Raw genomic sequence first — 6,881 nt, 5'->3', positions numbered from 1 at the left:
AATTATATCGCCGAATCACTGCTGCAGCATCAGCAGCAGCGTTCAGCCCCATAGTTGCTAAGCAGAAAACTGTTGTGGTGGTAAAAATCACTCGTTCTTTAGAAAAATAATTTCTTTATTTCAAAATTAAATTGCAAAATGTATTGAATTTTTAAATAGAAAATTAATATACATATAAATAATAAATATATATTAAAACACATATATATATATATATAGAGATATATATATATATATATATATATATATACATATATATATATATATATATAATATATATATGTACTATATATATAATATATATATATATATATATATATATATATATATATATATATATATATATATATATTTGTGTATATGAAAAAAATAGGAACTAAAGACAACAAGACCTTGGAATAGACGAGAGAGAGATAGAGAGAGAGAGAGAGAGAGAGAGAGAGAGAGAGAGAGAGAGAGAGCAAAATCAATGGCTAACTGATGGCAAGAGCGTGAGTGGCTGATCAAAAGAAGTGGAGGGGAACAGAGAGAGAGAGAGAGAGAGAGAGAGAGAGAGAGAGAGAGAAGAGAATAATGAATGAGCGATTAGAATGGAGGAGACGAGAAAGATGAGAAGAGCGGTCAATACACTTTACACTTTACGCGTGACACTTATACACTTACACTTGACACCTGACACTTGACACTCAAAGCGTGGTGATCTTTTTCCCTTGTATTTTCTTTTTCATGAATTAATTTTAAAAAAATTGCAAGTAGCTCATACTCTGTATTGATTTTAATCCTACTTCCGGAAATGGTGAATATCATTGACATGTTTCTCTCTCTCTCTCTCTCTCTCTCTCTCTCTCTCTCTCTCTCTCTCTCTCTCTCATTTCTTCGACCTGACCAAAGTGAGGAAATTTGACTATTTTACGACCGTCGTATTTCCAGACCCACTTCACAAAAGGGGCCATATTTCGCGATGTAAGAGCGTTTTATGCGCATATGTATGTGCATATGTATGTGTATATATGTGTGTGTGTGTGTGTGTACGTTACTTACGAATTGTGGTGAATTCTTCGATGAATCCTGACAGAAGGTTAATTCGTTGCGGTTGGATTAGCATCGGTCTTCGATACTTTTCGGCGCTGTGAAGACTTTCGCAGCTGGAATTATCCCGGGCTAATTGTGGTTAACTACAGAGAGAGAGAGAGAGAGAGAGAGAGAGAGAGAGAGAGAGAGAGAGAGACCCCGCCATTCGCCATGAATCGTAATGACTACTGCCCTCCATCCACCTGATTAGGACAGAATAGCATTTGATCTTCATAATTTCCAATTATCCTAATGGCTAGCGAGAGAGAGAGAGAGAGAGAGAGAGAGAGAGAGAGAGAGAGAGAGAGACACTGGGCCACCGAAGTGATTAGACCAATTATGATAAGAGGCGGTCCTATGCATCACAAAGTCCTTTGTACGTTCGATGAAGACACTGCGGTCATCTGCGTTCCTGGGGCGCTTCCCTGACCGAGGCACTTGAGTAAAATGGGTCGGAATGGGTCTGAGTAGGTTGATAGTTGTTCAAAATAGGTTGAAAGCTATTGAAAATAGATTGCAAACTGTTCAGAATAGGTAACAAGTGTTCAGACTAGGTTGCAAGCTGTCCAGAATAACCAGGAAGCGTTCTTAGTAAGTTGCTAGTATTCAAACTAGGTTGCAAGCTGTCCAGAATAACAAGGAAGCGTTCTTAGTAAGTAGCTAGTATTCAAACTAGGTTGCAAGCTGTCCAGAATAACCAGGAAGAGATCTGAGTAGGTTGCAAGTGTTCAAACTTTGTTGGAAACTTTTCAGAGAAGTTTGCAAGCTGTTCAAACTAGGTTGCAAACTGTTCAGAATAGTGGCAAGTGTTCAAACTAGGTTGCAAGCTGTTCAGAATAGGATAGCAAGTGTTCAAACTTGGTTGCAAGCTGTTCAGAATAACCAGCAAGTGTTATAAGCAGGTAGCAAGTGTTCAAACGAGGTTGCAAGATGTTCAGAATAGGCAGCAAGTTTCAAACTATATTGCAAGCTGTTCAGAATAGGCAGTTAGTGTTCAAACATGGTTGCAAGCACTCAAAATAGCTTGTAGGTATTCAAAATAAGTTACCAGCTTTTCAAACTAAGTTGAAAACGGTCAAAATAGGTTGTAAGCTGTTCTGAATAGGTTGCAAGTTGTTCAGAATGGGTTGCAAGCGGTAAAAAAAGATTGCACACTTCATAATATGTTGCAAAGCTTCAATATGGGCTGCAAGCTGTTCTGAATAGGTTGCAAGCTGTGTAGAATGGGTTGCATCCTGCTCAGAATAGGTTGTAAGTGGTCAAAATAGGTTGTACGTTATTCAGAATGGGTTATAAGCGTTCGAATTAATTTTTAAACTGTTCAGAATAGGTCGCAAGTGTTTAAATTAGGCTGAAAACGTCTAAATCAAGTTGCAATTGGTTAAAATGACTTGAAAACGCAAAGAATTGATAGATTTCCCACAAAATCGACAGAATTCACACAAAGTAAACAAAGTTCACATAATATAGAATTGACACAAGATAGACAGAATTCACACAAAATACGCAGAATTCACATAGAACATAATTCACACAAAATACACAGAATTCACGCAAAACAGAATTCACAACAAAATACACAGAATTCACAAACAACACATCCAGAATTCAAAAACAAAACATCTAGAATTAAGAAACAAAATATCTAGAATTCACAACAAAATACATAGAATTCAAACAAAACAGTATTTACAAAACAAAGGATCCAGAATTTACACAAAACAGAATTCACACAAAACACAAAGAATTTACCAAACAAAATATCCAGAATTAATGCAAAACAGAATTCACACAAAACAGAACTTACAAACAAAACAACTAGAATTCACACAAAACAGAATTCACACAAAATACACAGAATTTCCAAACGAAACATCTAGAATTCCCACAGAAAAAGCGGCGGCAGAACTCACATAAGAGGAGAGAAAAATATCAGGCGAAATAGATTCGCAAACTCAAGGTGAGTTCACAACTCGAGCTGTGGAAGCAGAGAAGCAATTAGTATTGCTGTCTGCTTAGGATGAAGAGGGATTACGTGAGAGATTGCATGTCTCTAAAGAGACAGGACGAGAGGCGGACAGACATACAGTCAGTCAGACATACATACATGCAGAGAGAGAGAGAGAGAGAGAGAGAGAGAGAGAGAGAGAGAGAGCGGAGAGACGAGAGTGAGAGGAGGAGAAGTTCTTATAAAACGTCTGGCGATGGAGATATAATTACAACAATTTTTTATGGTTATAATTTAATACGAAGAGAGAGAGAGAGAGAGAGAGAGAGAGAGAGAGAGAGAGAGAGTATTCTTATAAAACGTCAGGGTAATGGAGGTATAATTAATACAACTTTTTTCTGGTTTTAATTTGATACGGAGAGAGAGAGAGAGAGAGAGAGAGAGAGAGAGAGAGAGAGAGAGAGAGAGAGAGAGAATTCTTATAAAGCGTCTGGAAATAACTTCATTTTTTCTGGTTATAATTTAATAAGAAGAGAGAGAGAGAGAGAGAGAGAGAGAGAGAGAGAGAGAGAGAGAGAGAGAGAGAGAGAGAGAGAATTCTTACAAAACGTCGGGGTGATTGAGGTATAATTAATAAAAAAAAAGTTCTGTTCATAGTCTGATATGAAGAGAGAGAGAGAGAGAGAGAGAGAGAGAGAGAGAGAGAGAGAGAGAGAGGTGATTGAGGTATAATTAATAAAAAAAAATTTTGTTCATAGTTTGATATGTTATGAAGAGAGAGAGAGAGAGAGAGAGAGAGAGAGAGAGAGAGAGAGAGAGAGAGATATAATTAATAAAAATAATTCTGTACATAGTTTGATATGAAGAGAGAGAGAGAGAGAGAGAGAGAGAGAGAGAGAGAGAGAGAGACCTTACCTTTACCTTACAGACCTTACATCTTGTTCGGGTTGCCCCAGGTCCCTCAGTGTGAGGCACCTTTAATGTCTACCAGAGAGTTGCTAGTGCATCTTCCGGTATATTTTGCATCTCCCAATCTTGGATGGTCTGGGATGCAGCTTAGATATTTGTCGAGCTTATTCTTAAACACATCTACGCTCACTCCTGATATATTCCTCATCCGATTTCTCATCGTTTGCAATAACTATCTGTTTTCTGTTGTGTAAAAATTCTTTTAACCATCTTCCTACTTATCCACTATATTATGTTTTCTAATTTTCTTCGCTAGTATATTATGAACTACCTTGTCAAAAGCTTTTCCAAAGTCTAGATAAACCACATCTGTTTCATTTCCGCTTTTCATATTTTTGTATATGTTCTTATGGTGTACTAACAGTTGGGTTTGTGTACTTTTTCCGGGTACAAAACTATGTTGGCCTATATTAAACAAATTATTTTTTATTAAATGTTTCAAAATATTTTTGTTCATTACCATTTCATACACTTTCATGATATGTGATGTTAGACTCACAAGCCTATAATTACTTGCCTCTAGTCTTGATCCACTTTTGAAAGTAGGGGTAATATATGCCAATTTGTGCTCATCATAAATCTTGCTTGTATCTACACTTTGTCTTAATAATATTGCAAGTGGCTTTGAGATAGAACAAACTATTTTCTTTAACAAAATAGCAGGAACACCATCAGGCCCTGCTGCAGGCTATTAATGAAATTAAAAATGGAGCTGCTAAATATTCACTATTTTCATCCCTTACTTCTATATCATTATCTTCATTATCAATTCTCGGGGTGAATTCTCTTTTATATCGTTCTGCCAATATGTTGCATATGTCCTTTTTTCATTCGTTAATCTCCCTTTAATTCTTAGAGGGCCTATTTCTATTCTTCTTTTATTCATCTTTTTCCCATGTGAATACAATAGTTTGGGGTTTTGCTTGATATTTATTAGGGTTTTTCCTTCCAAGTCCCGTTTTTCATTTTCTTTTGATTGTATAATCTTTTGTTCTGCATTTTCTATCTTACTTTTTAGTTCGATCGCTTTCCATGCATTTTTTCTTTTGCAAGACTTTTTTTCCACTTTCTGATTTTCTGGAACAAGATCCTTCTGTCTCTTGGTATGAATGACTGATGTTTACTTTTCTTCTTCATTATATATTTATCCACTATTTCCTCTAATATTTTATATAATATCTCCGTATTTACCTTTATATCATCACTTACGCAAATGTTATCCCGACCTTTGTTTAATTCTTCATTTATTTATGACCATTTTACATTTTTACTAAAGACGGACAGAGAGAGAGAATTCTTATAAAACGTCAGGGTGATAGAGAGAGAGAGAGACCTTACCTTGCCTTACAGACCATATATCTTGTTCGGGTTGCCCCAGGTCCCTCAGTGTGAGGCACCTCTAATGTCTACCAAAGAGTTGCTAGTACATCTTCCGGTATATTTTGCATCTTCCAATCTTGGAGGGTCTGGGATGCAGTTTAGATATTTGTCGAGCTTATTCTTAAACACATCTACGCTCACTCCTGTTATATTCCTCAGATGAGCTGGCAACGCATTGAATAGACGCTGCATTATCGATGTTGGTGCGTAGTGGATTAATGTCCTGTGTGCTTTCCTTATTTTTCCTGGTATAGTTTTGGGCACTATTGATCTACCTCTGCTTGCTCTTTCTGATATTTTTAGCTCCATGATGTTTTCGGCTATTCCTTCTATCTGTTTCCATGCCTGAATTATCATGTAGCATTCTCTTCTCCTTTCTAGACTATATAATGTTAAGGATTGTAGTCTTTCCCAGTAGTCAAGGTCCTTAACTTCTTCTAATCTAGCTGTAAAGAACCTTTGTACACTCTCTATTTGTGCAATATCCTTTTGATAGTGTGGGTACCATATCATATTCCAATATTCAAGTGGACTACGAACATATGTTTTGTAAAGCATAATCATGTGTTCAGCTTTTCTTGTTTTGAAGTGCCGTAACAACATTCCCATTTTTGCTTTACATTTTGCCAATAGAATTGCTATTTGATTGTTGCATAACATGTTCTTATTCATCATCACACCAAGGTCTTTAACTGCTTCCTTATTTGTGATTGTCTCATTATTAGGTCCCCTATATGCAATAGCTTTCCTCTGTCTCCATAGTTTATTGATTCAAATTTATCAGAGTTAACTACCATCCTATTTACCTCTGCCCAATCATATACTTTGTTAAGGTCTCTTTGTAGCGCGTTCCTATCTTCATCACAAGTAATTTCTCTACTTATTCTTGTGTCATCGGCGAAACTACTCACTACCGAGTCCTTAACATTACTCTCTATGTCTTCAATCATAATAACAAACAGTAATGCAGCTAACACCTTGTGGCACACCGGAAATTACCTTAGCTTCATCCGATTTCTCATCGTTTGCAATAACTATCTGTTTTCTGTTGTGTAAAATTTCTTTTAACCATCTTCCTACTTTATCCACTATATTATGTTTTCTAATTCTCTTCGCTAATATATTATGGTCTACCTTGTCAAAAGCTTTTGCAAAGTCTAGAAAAACTACATCTGTTTCATTTCCGCTTTTCATATTTTTGTATATGTTCTCATGGTGGACTAACAGTTGGGTTTGTGTACTTTTTCCGGGTACGAAACCATGTTGTCCTATATTAAACAGATTATTTTTCATTAAATGTTTCATAATATTTTTCTTCATTACCCTTTCATACACTTTCATAATATGTGATGTTAGACTCACAGGCCTATAATTACTTGCCTCTAGTCTTGATCCACTTTTGAATGTAGGGGTAATATATGCAAATTTATGCTCATAATAAATCATGCCTGTATCTACACTTTGTCTTAATATATTGCAAGTGGCTTTGCGATAGAATGAACTACTTTCTTTA

The sequence above is a fragment of the Macrobrachium nipponense genome, chromosome 16 (assembly GCF_015104395.2).
Source record: "Macrobrachium nipponense isolate FS-2020 chromosome 16, ASM1510439v2, whole genome shotgun sequence".
Taxonomy (NCBI): Eukaryota; Metazoa; Arthropoda; class Malacostraca; order Decapoda; family Palaemonidae; genus Macrobrachium; species Macrobrachium nipponense.
The sequence above is the reverse complement of the archived record's forward strand: the minus strand, read 5'-3'. Positions refer to the sequence as shown.